This window comes from Kogia breviceps, chromosome 3, assembly GCF_026419965.1.
Source record: "Kogia breviceps isolate mKogBre1 chromosome 3, mKogBre1 haplotype 1, whole genome shotgun sequence".
NCBI lineage: Eukaryota > Metazoa > Chordata > Mammalia > Artiodactyla > Physeteridae > Kogia > Kogia breviceps.
This window is the reverse complement of record NC_081312.1, coordinates 121,713,752-121,733,956: the sequence shown is the minus strand read 5'-3', so window position 1 is coordinate 121,733,956 and position 20,205 is coordinate 121,713,752. Positions and strand designations below refer to the sequence as shown.

At 40.4% G+C, this 20,205-nt stretch overlaps 1 protein-coding gene across 14 annotated transcripts in view; it reads right to left on the bottom strand.

Moving 5' to 3' along the window:
- AKAP13 (A-kinase anchoring protein 13) overlaps positions 1–19,341 on the bottom strand; it is a 346,588-nt gene extending 327,247 nt beyond the window's left edge. For 12 of the 14 annotated variants that reach the window (XM_059058814.2, XM_059058815.2, XM_059058817.2 and 9 more), the window contains exon 1: positions 19,065–19,341. The gene's annotated coding sequence lies outside the window, so the exon portion shown is untranslated. The remainder of the gene's footprint in view (positions 1–19,064) is intronic. The other 2 variants (XM_059058813.2, XM_067029582.1) reach the window with 2 other exon arrangements.
- Positions 19,342–20,205: the final 864 nt, after the last annotated feature.

The following is a 20,205-nucleotide window of genomic DNA, read 5'->3' as shown; positions in this document are numbered from 1 at the left end:
TTACATTTTTTAAAAATTAGGCAGGCAAGCCACACCTACGGCCATATGTGAGCCACACCAATATGTCAGTGATGAAGCTGCTGAACAGGTTAAAATATAAAGTTATAGACAGAGACCTACACTGCCCAAGCACAAACCAGGGAAGAGCTGAACAAATTTTACTGCCAGACTTGGTCAACACTGGCCAATCTTGCATTTAACATGGTGCCTTCTCTTCCCCAAAAAGGGATGATTTAACTCACCAAAATCAAACTACAATTGATGCTGGGAGAAAAAAATTAAATGTTGTTCATTTATCCTCAAAAAATAGATTTATTAACAGTAATCATACGCATATATTATTTATATACAGGTGTATCACAAATTCATTCATCAATCAATCCAAATATTTCCTGAGTAGTAACTAACTGCTTTGCTATGTGCCACACACAATACCACATGCTGGGAATACAGCAATGAACAAAGCAGATAAAATCTGTCCTCCAGGACCTTATTATCTAGGAGGAAATACAGACATGTGGGTTTACTTTGTCCCTACCTAGTCAGTGAGCAATGTGACAAATGAATCCTATTGAATTAACTGGGAGAGGGGAAACGAACAGTGGGCAAAGACAACATGGAAAAATTAAAAAGGTGACTGAAAATAGTATAACCCAAGATACCTAACCTAAATAGGGAAAACAATCATTTATCCTAGTTGCTGGCACAGTATCTCAGAAAAATCCATTTATTTCTGTAGCTTATGATACTGCTATAACCAGCTACATGTTTCCAAAACTTCTATTTTGTCTAATTTATATAAAACTTGGCCCAAAGAAGTCTTTTTCAAAAAAGTAAATATGTTACCTATAGACATCCTCTAAAATAAAACAGTGGCTTTAAATATTTAACTAAGTTAATCTCAATTATTCAAAGTTCACATAGTGTATTAGTATTCAAGGTTCAGCTGTATAACAAACATTCCTTCCAAGTTACCAAAAACCTTGGTAAAACAGAATGAAAAACTTAAACCTGGGTGTATTTAATGTTACAAAAAGGTTCAAAAGCCAATTCATCTCACTTGTTTTCAGATTTTCACGAAGTGAAGGAAAAGGGCAGTGGAAAAAAACAGAAAGATATGAAAAACAACACAATTTGACAGAGGAAAAAATTCAGGGCCCATAAAAAGAACAGATTCCCATTCATAATAAAAATGTTATTAAATATACATGCCAAGCTCTCAGACTCCTCCTTTCTGCCATCACATAGTAAGGTTTCTCTGGCAAGGTCACCTAGGCAACGATTCATGAACAGATTCCTCTGAATGACAGGGCTATAAGCAATGATGAAAAGGAACTTGCATGTCCTGTCTTAGGAAATTACCTAGACACAATATTTATCAAAGGGTTCTATTTATTGCTCTGTATTAGAGGAAAAAAGATGTTTAAAGTACAGCAATGTGGCTGGCAAAAACAGTAAGAAAATAAATTATTCCAACCAAAGTAGGAAGGAAGAAGTCACTGCAACTTTGAAGAATCTTCACTGATGTGAAAATATCCTCGATTCCATTTTATATCCTCCTCCAGCCAGCCCTCTAAGGACCCAATGAAAGGTGAGTTTAACACATTATTTCACAGAACAAAAGTACTCAAGGGCAGAAGAGCAGTAACCTGCTCAAGGTCACACACCTACTTAGGTGACAGAAACACAGCTGAACTGAGACTACTGTCTCCTACCAAATCTTTTTCCAACTACACAACCTTGCCAAGTAAAAGCCATTTTACTGGGCGGGCGGCGGGGAGAGGAGATGGAGTCAGGTGACAAGTGAGGAAACTAGCAAAGTATTCAGTTACAGAGTTATTATCTCCTAAGCCAGGAGTGAAAAAGAAAATATTTTTCCCAGAAATTAGCGTGTATAACGACTCTGTTCACTTGCCAAAGTCTCTGTGCCAATCACTTCCCGTCTGTCAAAACCCCACAGAAATTAAGGACCATTCACATTTAGTTTAAGGAACTACAGAAAAGAAAGTTGCAATACAGTCCACTGAATCATCCAAGTCTTTGAACCCCGTGTCTTTCAGTCCACATAATTCCATTCCCTTGCATTAAGCACAAGATGTGTACACCAAAAAAACATGCCTGCTGTGAGCTAAGCTGGGCACAAAGCTAGGGGACAGAGTAGAGATGTTTAATGTTGCACGGTTCCTACCTACATTTTTCTTATTGAAGAATTATTCCTTACGCCCTTAACATTTCAGTACTGCTAAAATGAACCTAAAAAACTGGTTTTTCAACTTCCAATATAGGTTAAACATGAACTAATTAACTGTTTGTAAAACACTTTAAAGATGTGAAAAAGTACATAAATGTTAATTATTAATGTTGATCCACAAAGCCCCTGCATCTGAAGTAAAATACAATTCTTCCAGCAAGTTTCTGCTACTTTCAAGGCACGAACATGGAAGCCCAGCATGTTTTTAGGAATTCTAGGAAAACTTTAAAGGCAGACCACAATGATTTTGATTTACAAGAACAAGCTGGAATTTTAAGCTATGTTGGATATAATTATATCAGAGTGAATAAAAAATGTGACTTATGGCATATATAATAAAACTAGAGTAGGTTTATAGTCAGAGTCCTGGATGAAAATTATAGTCCATTAACCTGAGAGAGGCAAAGTAAAATCTCTGAACCATACTTTTCTCAACAAAAAAGCCTGGAGGATAATACCAATCTTACAGGATTATTGTAAAGAATTGAGAAAATGTAAATGAACACACAATACACAGGTAGACAACCAGTAAAAGTTTCTTCTTCCCTTTAGTGACTTCACTTTTTAGAAAACACCTTTTGGGAAACGGCCTGATCTTGAGCAACAGATCTCTCTAGAGTGAAAAACTCCTTTAAATGCACACTGTCCTATGCTCTAAGCATACCGCACTCTTTTAGCAGGAGGGCCCAGGCAAAAGCTTTGGTCATTCCTGTCCACTGACCCATATGCATCCTTAATCCTCAAACAGAGAAAGCACCTCAGCCAGACCTCAAGGTTTCATGTGACCAAATGAACAATTAGAACTCTACTTCTCAAACTCTCGTTGCCACGTTTTCCCCCTAAATAACTCCCGAACTCCAAGGCCACATCCAGAGTTCCTTTGTATTCAGAGCCCAGCCTCTCTGTGCACAAAGTATCCAAGAGGCAAAAAACCACTTTCTTCTAGATTATAAAAGGTTAACAGAAATGATTCCCATGTAATGCCACAATGGATCTCTCTTCTCCAAATCCAGAAAAACAATGACTTTAAACAGGGCAGAACTCAACTGGCAACACTAGGTAGATGGATTAAATGACAGACACCACTTCAAATTATATTAAGTGTGTTTTCAGAAGTGACTCATAGGGCTTCCCTGGTGGCACAGTGGTTGAGAGTCTGCCTGCCAATGCAGGGGACACGGGTTCGAGCCCTGGCCTGGGAAGATCCCACATGCCGCGGAGCAACTGGGCCCATGAGCCACAACTAGTGAGCCTGCGCGTCTGGAGCCTGTGCTCCACAACAAGAGAGACCGCGATAGTGAGAGGCCTGTGCACCACGATGAAGAGTGGCCCCCGCTCGCCACAACTAGAGAAAGCCCTCGTACAGAAACGAAGACCCAACACAGCCAAAAATAAATAAATTTAAATAAATAAACTTTTTTTAAAAAAAGAAGTGACTCATAAATTACAGAAAATGTCAAATCTGCAGAAAGTCCCTGTCACCTTTGGCAGTTATCACCTGGGAAAAAGAATACTTCTAAAAATCCAAGTTAGTGCAGATAGTTATAACTCAGATTTAGAGGAAAAAAAAAAAAAAAAGGTCATGCTCGACTCAATTTATCTGAAGTGATCTGCCCACCCCAATGCAAATGCAACATAACATCCCCTTTGAACAAAGCGGTGTCACAACCAGCCTGCTTGGTGGGGAGCACATGTGCTAACAATTTTCCCAGGAGCTGTTGTGAACTCATATCAAAACCACCATACTCTTTCCCCCATTCCCCCCTGTGATCAAGGGCTCAAATTTTCAAGACAAAAGACCATAGTCAAAGACCCATCTGTAGTGCTAGCAACCACAAACAAATGAAACTCATCAGCCCAGAGGCTCACCAACTGAGTAGATGCTCCAAAGGTATTAACTCTCTTTATTTAAAAAAGAAAGAGAGATTAAAGAAAAATATATACATTGCAAAGTATTTAGAAGATCAAAAGACACTCTACCACCATCTCACTCCTCAAAGGAAACTACAGTTAACACTTTGGAACAGCCTCCTCCCAAACTATCTTGTGTACTGTGTGTACACTATGTAATGACACCCCTGAACCACATTTAAAGATCACTGATATAGAGACTGAAAATGTACAACAGTTTTCACTGATGTTACTTTTATCGTGCTCAGAGGAGAAAAGTTTTCAGCAGTTTTGGAGTCCTAACTAACACTGACACAAGGTGCTGTTTTTGGTCACTACCATCTTGCTTCTTTCATATCTAGCCCTTAGTCATACCCAGCTGTTGTCATTGCTGTTGTATTTTACCACTGTCATTATTATTACTAGCTGCCACGCCATGTTGCCCTACTATGTGCCAAGAGCTTTAGATATCCCTAATTCCCACAATAACCCCCACCCTCCCTTCTCAAGCTACAGTTCTCTACTTTGTAAATCCAGTCCAGCCTTCAGCCCTCAACTCCAGGTCAGCATATCCAAATGCTTACTGGTATCTTCACTTAAGTCTCACAGATCTCAAACTTATCATGTCCAGAAGTGAAATCAACTTCTTCCTTGACACAAAACCACTTCACTTCTTCCACTCAGGAAACCACACCACCATTCACTCAGCTGTCCATAACACCTAGGAATCATCCTTGATCGCCTTCTTTGCTCAACACCTTTTCCCAATCCGTAAGTAATCCTATCAGTTCTATCTTCACAGGAACATAGATTCCAACCTTCTCAGACTTTCACTGCCACAACCTAACCCAAGCCACCATATTCTCTACACTGAATTAGTGTAAAACTCTTAACTAGTCTCTGTTTCCACCTCCTGCTCCCTACACTCAGAGTGAAACTTTCAAAACCTAAATCAGCTCTTGTCGTTCCTTGCTCAAATCCTTCAGCTGCTTCCCATCTTACTTAAAAGCCTATTTGACCAAGCCTCTATGTACATATACATTATCTATTATTCTCCTTTCTCGTCCCATCCTTAGCCTCCCTGTTCATACTCCCACCTCAAGCTCTTTGCCCTTGATGCTCCTTCGACTTGGAACATCCAGAGACCTTCAGGTGGTTTGCTCTCTTCACTTCCTTCAGGTCTCTCTCAAATCTCATCTCCTCAGAAAGGTATTGTTTGACCTCCCCAATTTTTGCTAATAATCTTCATATTCTTCCTACAGTTATCACAACCAAACATCACCAGAGTTGTTTTTTACCTGTTTGTGTTCTGCTTCTCTCACTAAAATGTCAGCCCTTTTAATGGCACAACTACGTTTTGTCACTGAACTCTCATCACCTAGAACAGTGCCTGACGTACAGAGAGCACCCAAATATGTGTTGAATAACAAACAACCCTACAAGGTATGTCACATGCCCATTTTACAAATGAGAAAACTGAGTTTCAGAGACAAAAAATTTACCTAAAGCCACACAGCAAATAAGTCACCAAATGCATATGAAAGAGCCAATACTCTACCCACTGACCCACTTCATCCTGTGCCATAAAAGGGAATTATAAATACAGGTTAAGAAATAAAAATGTAAAAGAAAGCATTTCTATAAGAAAATATCAGACCACAGTGATCTTTCTCTTTCTGCTCATCACTAGAGCATTTCATATCTTTGATTAATCTCGTGTATGTACTATGTACATACCTCTTCAACTAGAAGATATCTACTTTTTCTGTATTACCTACAGAGTAGGGGCTAGCTACAGGCAGTAGACATTTAACAAACATTTCTTTGATATTTACACCCACAAAGACTTGAATCTTATAACGAGACTTCGAGCACCATCAATAAAGTATACTCTGCCAAGGGATTTCAGTTTCCAACCATGATGGAGTAACTGGATCTAGACTTATCCTGCCACACACCCCCAACAACCAGAAAAATGGACAAAATATATGAGGCAACATCTTTTAGCTACTGGACAACCAGGAGCACAGGACCATAGTCCCTAGCAAAGGGAAGAGATGAGATGAACCCCACAAGTGCACCAGCTTTCTCAGCCTGGAGTCACATGCTAGACCACCTGCAATGAGGAGCCCAGACCATGGTGGTTTTCTCAAGCTAAGAAGTCAAAGAGTATGAGAAGGATCAGGAACCTAAAAGCTGCAGAGTACTAGAAAGGAGGGAGTTGCAAGAAGAAGGATCTCCATAAATCAGCACAGAGGCCTGCTTGAGTCTCATACTGAATAATAGGCCATGTGTGCATATTGTAAAAAAATCTACAAAGGTAGGCAAAGAATGACCCAAGAACTATATGCTATGTTACCCCAGAGCTCACAAAGGGCTGGCAGACATTCATATTCTGACCACCCAGAGCAGAGAACATCTCATTCTTCAATGGAAACTACAAAGGCTTCAGGCCTTAGTAATGGCGTAAAACAAGCCTTAGAGTAAAAGAACAAGAGTTACAGTTGGTCTATCTTAGACCAATCAACAGCAATCAACAACTTAAAATTCACCATTTCTAGGATCTAACAAGAAATTACAAGAAGATGTGACCCAAGACGGGAAAAAAAAAAAAAATCAGGGGCTTCCCTGGTGGCGCAGTGGTTGAGAATCAGCCTGCCGATGCAGGAGACACGGGTTCGTGCCCTGGTCCGGGAAGATCCCACATGCCGCGGAGCAACTAAGCCCGTGAGCCATGGCCGCTGGGCCTGCGCGTCGGAGCCTGTGCTCCGCAACGGGAGAGGCCACAACAGTGAGAGGCCCACATACAGCAAAAAATAAATAAATAAATAAAAATTAAAAAAAAATAAAAAAAAATCAGCCCAGAGAAAGAAACAATGGAATTAATGAACAAGGAGGACTTTAACAACTATTATTTGAGTATTACACATATGACCAAGAATTTTTTTTAATGAACATAAACAGACAAATGGAAGAAATAAAAAAGAGACAGTAGCAAATTGAATACAACAATATATAAACATACATCATGATGCGGACTTCCCTGGTGGTCCAGTGGGTAAGACTCCACACTCCTAGTCCAGGGGGTCTGGGTTCGATCCTTGGCTGGGGAACTAGATCCCACATGCACGCCACAACTAAGAAGCCCACATGCCGCAATTAAGACCTGGTGCAGCCAAAATAAATAAATAATAAAGAGATTTTTTTTTTTAAATACATCATGACCAACTGAGGATTATCAAAGGAATACAAGGCTAGTTCAACATTCAAAAATCTGTGCAATTCACCATATCTACAAAGTAAAGAAGAAAAAACATATGATCATCTCAATACATGCAGAAGCCTGTGACAACATTCAGTATCCATTCATGACAGAAACTCTCAGCAAACTAGAAACAGAACTTTTCAACTTGATAAAGGACATCTTTACTACTACAAAAACAAACAAACAAACTATAAAGAACATCATGTTAATGGTGAAACACAAATGTTTGCCCCCTAACATCAGGAAAAGATGTCCACTTTTAAAACTCCTCTTCAACATCATACTGGGGGTCCTAGCCAGTTCAATAAAGCAAGAAAAAGAAATAAAAAACATACAGACTACAAAGGAAGAAATCAAACTTCCTGTATTGGCCAATGACATTACTGTCTATAAAGAAGATTCCAAGTGAGTTTAGCAAGGTTGTAAGACACCAAGTCAGCATACAAAATTCAATCCTACTTCTACATACTAGCAATGGACAACTGGAAATTGAAATTTTAAAAGCATCATTTACAAAAGCACCAGAAAGCATGAAATACATATTAATCTTACAAAATACGTGCAAGATCCATTTATTAAAAACTACAAAACACTAATAAAAACGTCAAAAAAGGTCTAAGTAAATAAATATAACATGTTCATGGCTCAATATCATTAAGCTGTCAATTCTCCCCTAAGTAATTTACAGATTCAATGAAATGCCAATCAAAAATCTCAGCAGAATTTTTTATATATATCAGCAAGCTGATTTTAAAATGTACCTGAGGGAATTTCCTGGTGGTCCAGCGGTTAGGACTCTGTGCTTTCACTGCCAAGAGCCTGGGTTCGACCCCTGGTCGGGGAACTAGGATCCCACAAGCCACGTGATGCAGCCAAAAAATAGAAATTAATTAATTAATAAAAAAATTAAAATAAATAAAATGTCCTTGGAAAAGCAAAGCAACTATATAATACTCAAAAACAATTCTGAAAAATAACACTATTAGGGAACTCATACTAACTGATCTCAAGACTTAGAATAAAGCTACAGTAATCAACAGTGTGGTAATGGAAAATTGAAAGACACAGATCAATGGAACAGAATACAGAATCCAGAAACAGATCCACACATATATGATCAACTGGCTTTCAGCGAAGGTACAAAGCTAATTCAATAGAGAAAGATGTCTTTTCAAAAAACACTGCTCGCACAACGAAACACCCATATGAAAAAAAAATAAATCTCAATCTACACTTTGCGTCATTAGAAAAAATAACTCAAAGTGATTCATAAACCTAAATGTAAAATTCTGAATTATAGCAGAGGGCAGACAGCAGAAGAACTACGATCCTGCATCCTGTGGAACAAAAACCACATTCACAAAACGACAGACAGATGAAAAGGCAGACAGCTATGTACCAGATGAAAGAACAAGATAAAACCCCAGAAAAACAACTAAATGAAATGGAGATAGGCAAACTTCCAGAAAAACAATTCAGAATAATGATACTGAAGATGACACAGGACCTCAGAAAAAGAATGGAGGCAAAGATCAAAAAGATGCAAGAAACGTTTAACAAAGACCTGTAAGAATTAAAGAACAAACATCTACAAGAATTAAAGAACAAACAGAGATGAACGATACAATAACTGAAATGAAAAATACACTAGAAGGAACCAATAGCAGAATAACAGAGGCTGAAGAACGACAGAATAGTGGAACTCACTGTCGCAGAACAGAATAAAGAAAAAAGAATAAAAAGTAATGAAGACAGCCTAAGAGACCTCTAGGATGACATTAAATGCACCAACATTAGCATTATAGGGGTCCCAGAACGGGGAGAGAGAGAAAGGACCCAAGAAAATATTTGAAGAGATTATAGTCAAAAACTTCCCTAACATGGGAAAGGAAACAGCCACCCAACACCAGGAAGCGCAGAGAGTCCCAGGCAGGATAAACACAAGGAGAAACACACTGAGACACACAGTAATCAAAATGACAAAACTTAAATACAATGAAAACTTACTGAAAGCAACAAGGGAAAAATGACAAATAACATACAAGGGAACTCCCATAAGGTTAACAGCTGATTTCTCAACAGAAACTCTACAAGCCAGAAAAGAGTGGCATGATATACTTAAAGTGATGAAAGGGAAGAACCTACAACCAAGATTACTGTGTGGCAAGGATCTCATTCAGATTCGATGAAGAAATCAAAAGCTTTACAGATAAGCAAAAGCTAAGACAATTTAGCACCACCAAACCAGCTCTACAACAAATGGTAAAGGAACTTTTCTAAGAGGAAAACATGAGAAGAAAAGTACCTACAAAAACAAACCCATAACAATTAAGAAAATGGTAATAGGAATATACATATTGATAATTACCTTAAACGTGAATGGATTAAATGCTCCAAGTAAAAGACACAGGCTCACTGAATGGATACAAAAACAAGACCCATCTTTATGTGTCTATAAAAGACCCACTTCAGACCTAGGGACACATTCAGACTGAAAGTGAGGGGATGGAAAAAGATATTCCATGTGAATGGAAATCAAAAGAAAGCTGGAGTAGCAATACTCATATCAGATAAAAGACTTTAAAATAAAGAATGTTACAAGAGACAAGGAAGGACACTACACAATGATCAAGGAATCAATCCAAGAAGATATAGCAATTACAAACATATATGCACCCAACATAGGAGCACCTCAATACGTAAGGCAACTGTTAACAGCTATAAAAGAGGAAATCAACAGTAACACAACAATAGTGGGGGACTTCTAACACCTCACTTACACCAATGGACAGAGCATCCAATCAGAAAATTAATAAGGAAACAGAAGCTTTAAATGACACAATAGACCAGATAGATTTAATTGATATTTATAGGACATTCCATCCCGAAACAGCAGATTACACTTTCTTCTCAAGTGAGCACAGAACATTCTCCAGGATAGATCACATCTTGGGTCACAAATCAGTAAATTTAAGAAAACTGAAATCATATCAAACATCTTTTCTGACCACAACACTATGAGATTAGAAATCAATTACAGGGGGGGAAAATTTTAAAAACACAAACATATGGAGGTTAAACAATACAGTGCTAAATAACCAAGGGATCACTGAAAAAATCAAAAAATGCCTAGAGACAAATGACAATGAAAACACGATGATCCAAAACCTATGGGATGCAGCAAAAGCAATTCTAAGAGGGAAGTTTATAGCAGTACAAGCCTACCTCAAGAAAAAAGAAAAATCTCAAATAAACAATCTAACCTTACACCTAAAGGAACCAGAGAAAGAAGAATCAACAAAACCCAAAGTTCGTAGAAGGAAAGAAATCATAAAGATCAGAGCAGAAATAAATGAAATAGAAACAAAGATCAATAAAACTAAAAGCTGGTTCTTTGGGAAGATAAAATTGAAAACCATTAGCCAGATTCATCAAGAAAAAGAGAAAGAGGACTCAAATCAATAAAATTAGAAATGAAAAAGGAGAAGTTACAACAGACACCACAGAAATAAAAAGGATCATGAGAGATTACTACAAGCAACTCTGTGCCAATAAAATGGACAACCTGGAAGAAATGGACAAATTCTTAGAAATGTATAACCTTCCAAGACTGAACCAGGAAGAAACAGAAAGTATGAACAGATCAATCACAATCACTGAAATTGAAACTGTGATTAAAAATCTTCCAACAAACAAAAGTCCAGGACCAGATGGCTTCACAGGTGAATTCTATCAAACATTTAGAGAAGAGCTAACACCCATCCTTCTCAAACTCTTCCAAACAATTGCAGAGGAAGGAACATTTCCAAACTCATTTTATGAGGCCACCATCACCCTAATATCAAAACCAGACAAAGGTACTACAAAAAAAGAAAATTAAAGATCAGTATCACTGATGAATACAGATGCAAAAATCCTTAACAAAATAATAGCAAACAAAATCCAACAACACATTAAAAAGATCATACACCATGATCAAGTGGGATTTATCCCAGGGATGCAAGGATTCTTCAATATATGCAAATCAATCCATGTGATACACCATATTAACAAATTGAAGAATAAAAACCATATGATCATCTCAATAGATGCAGTAAAAGCTTTTGACAAAATTCAACATCCATTTATGATAAAAACTCTCCAGGAAGTGGGTACAGAGGGAACCTACCTCAACATAATAAAGGCCATATACAATAAACCCACAGCAAACATCATTCTCAATGGTGAAAAACTGAAGGCATTTCCTCTAAGATCAGGAAAAAGACAAGGATGTCCACTCTCGGCACTATTATTCAACATATTTTTGGAAGTCCTAGCCACGGCAATCAGAGAAGAAAAACAAACAAAAGGAATACAAATTGGAAAAGAAGTAAAACTAAAAACAAAAAAAACCTGAATTATAAAAATTCTAGGAGAAAACACTGGGGCAAGTCTTTGCACTCTCAGATGGGGCAATAATAAGAAAGCGAACAACTCTAATTCAAAAAGTTTAAAACTCCAATTCAAAAAGATACATGCACCCCGATGTTCATAGCAGCACTATTTACCAAAGCCAAGAAATGGAAATAACCCAAGTGCTGAATACACACACACAATGGAATATTATCCTTTTTTAAAAAAATTTTAATCAACTATAAAAAGATATTTGGAGGACAAATAGGGAAAGTTGAATATGCACTGAATAATTCTATAGAATTGTTCATTTTTTAGATATTATTATATTTGGTTATGTAGAACAAGGATTAGCAAACTTTTTCTATAAAAAGTGAGATAGTAAATGCTTTCTGCTTTGTGGACCACAGGGTGTCTTGTAACTGTTCTGTCAGTGTAGCACCAAAGCAGTCACAGACAATATGTAAACAAAGGAGCACTGCTGTGTCCCAATAAAACTTTATTTATTTAAAAAAAAATGTTACAATAGCCAGGACATGGAAGCAACCTAAATGTCCATCGACAGATGAATGGATATAGAAGATGTGGCACATATATACAATGGAATATTACTCAGCCATAAAAAGAAACGAAACTGAGTTATTTATAGTGAGGTGGATGGACCTAGAGTCTGTCATACAGAATGAAGTCAGAAAGAGAAAAAACAAATACCGTATGCTAACACATATATATGGAATCTAAGAAAAAGATGGTTCTGAAGAACCTAGGGGCAGGACAGGAATAAAGACACAGACGTGGAGAATGGACTTGAGGACACGAGGAGGGGGAATGGTAAGCTGGGACTAAGTGAGAGAATGGCATGGACATATATACACTACCAAATGTAAAATAGCTAGCTAGTGGGAAGCAGTCGCATAGCACAGGGAGATCAGCTCAGTGCTTTGTGACCACCTAGAGGGGTGGGATAGGGAGGGTGAGAGAGAGATTCAAGAGGGAGGAGATATGGGGATATATGTATATGTACAGCTGATTCACTTTGTTATAAAGTAAAAAAAAAAAAAAAAAAAAGGCAGTAGGCCAGATTGGCCTGAGGGCCATAGTTTGCAGACAAAACTCTAGTGATAGCGAGGAGAGTAGTGGTTGCCTATGGCAAGGTAGGCAGCAGGGTGAGGGCTGAAGGCAGAACTGTCTGGAAAGCAGCATAAGGGAACTTTCTGGAGTGACAGAAACATTCTATACCTTGATTGTGTCGTTAAATTACATGCATGGATACATTTGTCAAAACTCATCAAACTCCATATACTTAAAATAGGTGCATTTTATCATATAAACAATAACTCAGTAAACCTGATTTGTTTTAAAATGTACTCTTTTCAGGTGACAGCATCAATGATGTGAAAAGCATGCCCTTTTGGAGACAGAATAATCTGAGATCAAATTTTAGCACCAAAAATTTAACAACTATGTGACCACTGTCAAATCACCTTTGAGGGTGTTTCCTCCCCTTAAAACGGGTTAATAATTCCTGCTTCATAGGTTGGTTTCAAAAAGAAATAAATGCATGTAAGACACATAGTATAACATCTGGCACATAAGAGGCACACTCCCTGATTATTTTTTAATTTTTTAAAAAATAATTTAAGAAAATGAGTCAGTAAAGATCAGACAACTACACTAGCTTCTTTTGTACTCCTTGAAACATTCTGACATTCTTTGTTCACTGTTTACTGTGGTTTCACCTGACTTCAAGCACTGGCATCCAATGTCAGTTCCTGTGATTTCAGAGTAACTTGGGTCTCACAGCAAGCACTGAGTTTAGAAAAATACTCCATGACAAATATGTTATAAAAGGAAATCTAAGAAGAGCCAAAAGTAAGAAGTATATGTTTTCCCAAGTAAGGAGAATGGCAATAGAAATGGTATAATATTTATAAAGAAAAACCAATAAAATTAGTTGGATGTTTTCTCCTTTTATAGACTAGGATTTGAATTTTATCCAAAATAGTAGCCAACCAGCAAAACTACAAAATGACAAAGCATCTGTATAGTGCTTTATCTCGAGCGTTTCTCATGACAGTAGTGGTAGTAGGTAGGATGACAATATCAAATTTGTTCTTATTTTATAAGTAAGGATACTAAGTCTGAGACAGATGAAGTGGCCTGCTCAAGGACACACTGCCAATAATTGGTGAAGTTTGGATGTGAAGTCAGCCATGTGGCCCCGTATCATATGCCTTCAGTAGACATCACCATCAGAGAGTTATCTTGGGTTTGTGGAACTCCACATAACTCCTAGGTGCTGTTCTCTTGCTTGACGTCTTTGGCTGTCTAAAGACTAACTCATTACAGTGTGACATACTTAATTCCTAACCATTCAGGAAAATCTAGCCTTTTGAGGTGGTAAAGACTATTTTTGTGGCAGAATATGGGCTTAAGATAGGATCATAAGTGAAAATTCAAAAGGACTGATTTCTGGGACTTCCCTGTTGGTCCAGCAGGTAAGACTCTGCACTCCCAATGCAGGGGGCCCAGGTTCGATCCCTGGTCGGGGAACTAGATCCCACATACATGCCGCAACTAGAGTCCGCATGCCACAACTAAGACCCAGCACAGCCAAAATAAATAATAAACATCAAAAGGGCCGATTTCTAATAGAAGAGCCTACAGAGTGACACAAATGGTAAACCCCTCACAACATCTCCTTCTCCCCATCCCAATACTCACCTCACACACGCCGATATCCATACCTTCCCCTCCCTCTGAACACAGCTCTGAAGAGGTAAAAAAGGAAAACACACCACTGTCCCACACAAGTATTCATAACAATCACAGTATCTCAGTATCAGGTCTACTGGTCCATTCTCTGAGCAAGGACTGACAAAAATGGGTTATCTACCCATCTTCTACTTATATGTCCCAATCAACCGAGAGGTGGACCACAAGACCATAAATGTGAAGACATATGAATGAAACAAACTTCCTTCCACGAACAGCTTCCTCCTCTCCCCCCACTTACAGTGGGGTAAGACTGCCCGACAGTGACTTGGGAGCACTGCTTCCAAGTGGATGCCTGTCCCCATCAGTAATAACCAAGTTTATTCAAGCACACTTCAATGTTAACTTTAAAAGAGGGGATTATCAAAAGTCCAAGTGTGTTCATCTAGCTTTGTCAATTTTGTTTTTTTCCTCAATCTGTGAGTCTGGTAAAATATAATTTTTAAAGGTTTACTATAATCCTTCATGGTTAAGTTTTTGCCCTTATTTTATAAGAAGACAAATGGAAAGATGAGATTCAATATACAGAAATGTCCATGACAGGTTAATATTTCTAGAATGTATTCATTCCACTTGGTATTCTGAATATTCTAAACAAAGCCTGTATCACTGATTTATTTTTTTTTAACATCTTTATTTGAGTATAACTGTTTTACAATAGTGTGTTAGTTTCTCCTTTACAACAAAGTGAATCAGTTATACACATACATATGTTCCCATATCTCTTCCCTCTTGCATCACCCTCCCTCCCACCCTCCCTATCCCACCCCTCTAGGTGGTCACAGAGCAGAGGTGAACTCCCTGTGCTATGCGGCAGCTTCCCACTAGCTATCTAATTTACATTTGGTAGTGTGTATATGTCCCTGCCACTCTCTCACATCGTCACAGCTTACCCTTCCCCCTCCCCATATCCTCAAGTCCATGCTCTAGTAGGTCTATGTTTTATTCCCGTCCTACCACTAATCTCTTCATGACATTTTTTTTTCTTAGATTCCATATATATGTGTTAGCATACGGTATTTTCTCCTTCTGACTTACTTCACTCTGTATGACAGACTCCAGGTCTATCCACCTCATTACAAATAACTCAGTTTCATTTCTTTTTATGGCTGAGGGTATCACTGATTCAAATCACTGTTTCCTTCCGCAAATGGTGGCACCTTCAAAAGTGTTAACCTGAAGGTGAAGTAAATGATTTGCTCAAGTCTCTAAATTGTACTACTGCTATATTAACCCACAGTCCAGTCCCATCTTAATCAAGTTTGAGAAACGCAGTCATAATCCATGCCTGTTATTTTTCAAAATTAAGGTAAAATAAGGAAGAAAAGCTGAAACTAAATAACTCAGATATCCTATTACAAATGTTGAAAACAACCCATCTCTAACATTTCCTAAACACTATAAATGCATAGAGTTCTATCCTACAGAGACACTCTGCAAAGCCCACTCATAGACTAAGAACTGACCGAGAAGATAAAACTGCTGTTTCTATTAACATTCAGTTGAACCTGCACTTTTTTTTTTTTTTTTTTTTTCCCTCGATACGCGGGCCTCTCACTGCTGTGGCCTCTCCCATTGCGGAGCACCGGCTCCAGACGCTCAGGCTCAGCGGCCATAGGTTACGGGCCCAGCCGCTCCGCGGCATGTGGGATCTTCCCAGACCGGGGCACGAACCCCGTGTCCCCTGCATTGGCAGGCGGACCCTCAACCACTGCGCCACCAGGGAAGCCCTCAACCCGCACTTTTAAAAAACTGCATTTAAGACTCTCAATTCTCAGAAGCATTCCCCCTTTACGAAACAAACAGCTAAACCACTGTTCTCAGAAGCATCAGACTTTTTAAAATGCTTTCTTAACTCATACAAAAATTATCCAAACTATTGTCATTACAGCTACCAGGTAATAGGCACCTACTTAATGTCTGGCACACTATGAAGTACATCACATAGTTTCATGTGTAGCTTCAGAATGCGGTAAAGTATGTTACTATACCTTACACAGTAGGAAACTGAAGCTCTGAGGGGATGTGACCTGCTCAAGGCTACCCAACTAGTCAATGGAAGAGTGGGAATTTGAACTCAAATTTACCTAATTCTAAAAAATGTACATTCTTCTAAACTGTGCTACCTCCCCATTTCACAACAGAGGTATGAACAGGCAGAGGAGTGAATGGATTTGTCCATCAGTCTTAATCATTTCACCAAAAAAGGGAGAAATTTTCTCAATTAGAACCACTTTCTGAAATCCATAGCACACTATTTAAAACCTGAATTCTTTTCAAGAAGTAATTAACAGGTTAAAAAGAAAGGTTAGAAATCCTTATAAAGTACACTAAATTTCATCACAGATCTGCAAGTGAGCTATCATGTTTAACAAGTCCCCAGAGTTAGTGGTTCTCTGGGTACCACACTACGGTGAACTACCAAGCACTTCACCCAATTCAAATGCATCCTGAGCACCTGAGCTGTGTTAAGACTCCTTCCTGGCACAGAGGCACAAAGCTAAGACCCATCACAGCCCTCAGGGAGTTAAGAGGCTAGAAGAGGAGTCCATTTATACTACATATGAAGTTACTATTAGTCAGGCAAAAAAAATGAAGTGTGAGAAATCCTAAAACAAAAGTATGTATAACATGCTATCAGAGAGGGAAAGCAACTGGCCTACTTGTCACATGTTCTAAGTAGTGTTTGTTTACATTTTGTCTCTCCCTGACAACGCCTTCCAAACTCTGTCACCATCCCTCCCCACAACCGCCCCCCACACAGGTACACACAGTCACACAACCAGGAAGGAAAGCCCTAAGAGCAAGGATTATGATTCCTAAAAGTGACCTTGTTGTTGTACTTTAAAAATACAAGCTTATGCCGTCAGGACATAGTTCTTTAGCTTTCTCAGGTGAAGTAAGTTGCTTTTTCAAAGCAAAATTAGGCCAACCTAACCAGGAAAACCTGGGCAACACTTCACATAACTCACTTAGCATAAGAAACCAATCAACGCATATTGACCCACACCATATTTCTCAAAATTTTCTTGTTAATTTAGCAGATGGCAAAGGGATATACAACAGATAGGAACACGTTCTGGTCATTTTGTTCCACCACGCAATTTGACAGACATTTAGGCTTGTTCCACTGGGGGGATTTAAACAGAATCATTCTCACATCATAAGCCAAATGAACTGAATTCAGCAGAACCAATGCACCCAAAGCTTGACAACAAGGCTTGCACTTCTTGCAGTCTGCAAATCCCCTAGAGACCGCGAAAGCCTACAGGACTGTAACAATGAATTATCTCAGCTGATCACAACTCCTTTACAAACGTGCAAACAATGATCTTTCCAAAACTGCCAGCATTTATCCTGATCTGGGCAATCCAACGGTTTAAAAAAATAAAGTTACTTATGAAAATAAAACTGGGGCGGTGGGGAGGGCTGTTAAATAAGAAAAAAAGGCACAATGCTTTTTCCTTTAGTTCTATATGCCTGGGGCAACAAACTCTCAAAATAACTTCACTGAGGAGTGTAAAAGCTAGGACGAACACCAAAATACTGCTCAATCCAACTTACATTGTTAACTCCTGAGTTCACAGTAAGATCTAGAAACTTAAATGTGACGGAATCATTTTGCTGTAAGAACTAGTTAAAAAAAACAAAAAACAAAAAGCCAATCCTTTTTTCTGATAGAAAAACTCTTGGGGATTTCCCCCACATTTATTTTAAAATCTTAACATATTGGTTGACTTTGGGGGGAAAAAGGAGGGAGGGAGAGGGGTTCAGTAAGACATATTTACCAAATAAAAGTTTGGTTTGGTCTCAAAGTATGGCTGCATTTGAACTCGACAGAGCTGAGGCCGTGGCACGGTCCCAAAGCGGGTCCCCTCGGACTGCACGTCTCCGACCAGCGCGGGTGCCCCGGCCGCGCCCCCGGGAACAGCCGCCGAGAGCGCCCCCCTAAGGCGGGTAAGGCCCGGCGTGTTTACCGCTCGCGCCGGCCCCCGAGAGCCGCTCCCTCGCGGCCGCAGCACTTGTTCGCCGACTCCCGGACGGGAGGGACCCGTGGAGCAGCCACAGCTCCTGGGGGCTACCGCGGCCCCCGCTCCCATAGGAACTGACCGGGCAAGGCCGGGGGTCCAGGCACCTGAGAGGGGAATAGCGGCCTTGCGGGGCGGCCGTGCCCCCCACTCCGGGAGTGGAGGCGGCCCCGAAGTTGGGCTGCGGGAGCGGCAAGGCGCGCCGCGGCCCCGGGGCAGACAATGCGTGAAGGGGGCCGCGGAGGGAGGCGGGGGCCGCAGAGCCGGGGGGCGCTCCCGCGCCGCCCATTCATCCCCGCCCGCGCGCCCGCGCTACCTCGCCCAGCCCCCGCAGCCCCGGATCCCCGCTCCGGTCCCCGCCCGGAGGACCGGCCGCAGGGGGAGGGGCCCGCGCTCCCCAACCGCGACCCCCCCTCAAATCACAAAACTTCCCCCAACTCCGCCAACTAAGTTGCGCTCTCACCGTGAGGCGCCCGGGGCTCCCCCGCGGGCCGAGCCGGAGCAGCTCCGCACCTTCGCCGCGGAGAAAGACAATAGGCTGCCGCTCCTCCAGCGGCAGAGGCGGCGGTGGTGGCAACGGCTTTAAACTGCGGCGGCAGAGGCGAGGAGCGGGCGCGGCGACCTCGGCGGAGCCTAGGAGATTCACCACGGCGTCTCCAGCTCCCTGCTGGCCCTGCACACAGCCCCAACCAGCCCGCGCATGCGCCACAAGCTACTCTGGGATGGGCGGGGCACCCAGGAAGGGCTCTAACGCCTACGAGCTCTCCTGTAAGTAAGCGCGGAGCCGGGGGCCGCGAGCCGGGGTTGCACAGCAGAGCTGCCCATCAAGCTCCGTGAGACCAATAGGAAGACACCTGGGCGGCCCCCTCGGGTTGCTAAGGAAGGCTGAGGTTGACCGCAGCTGCAGCGCTGCGGCAAAGTGATCAAAGTCGGGTGGCTGGTAGAGGTGCCGAGTGAAATGCTCACCCACCCTCTCCTCTGCGCCCTGACTCCGGAAGCCGCCCTTCCTCTGTGTAAGGGTGCTTACCTGAGCTGTAGCACTTACCGTAACACATACGGAAATGATTTACTCTTCTGTTTCCCTCCACTTGAAATCAGGAAGTGGGGTCTTTTCTGTGTCCAGTGCCTGAGAGAGTCGTTGCTAGGTATTCAACAAGTGTTTTAGTTGGACGGATGGATGGATGGATGGATGGATGGATGGATGGATGGATCTATGGTGGCATCAGGATTGTGACAGGGCGTTCCATAAACTTTTGGCTTCTCTATCAGCGCACAATCAGACAATTTGCAAGTTGCAAGGACCTCAGGAATCATCTGGTGGCTTTTGAAAAGCAAAATGTGGTCTGTTAATACACGAATAAACTCATTTTGATAGTTGTGCGTTTATTTTAATGTGTATTGGAGGAAAATGCCTTTCACATCAAAAGACTTTCATTGATGTTATTTCTTAGATAAGCTGTAAAAAATGAATCTACTTAAAGAAAAAATTTAAGTTAAAAATTTACATTATATATAAAGTATATATGTACTTATACTTCACGTAAGTTCAAAAACGTGCAAATTGATAGTAATCGAAGTAAGAACAGTGGTTACCTAGAGGGAGA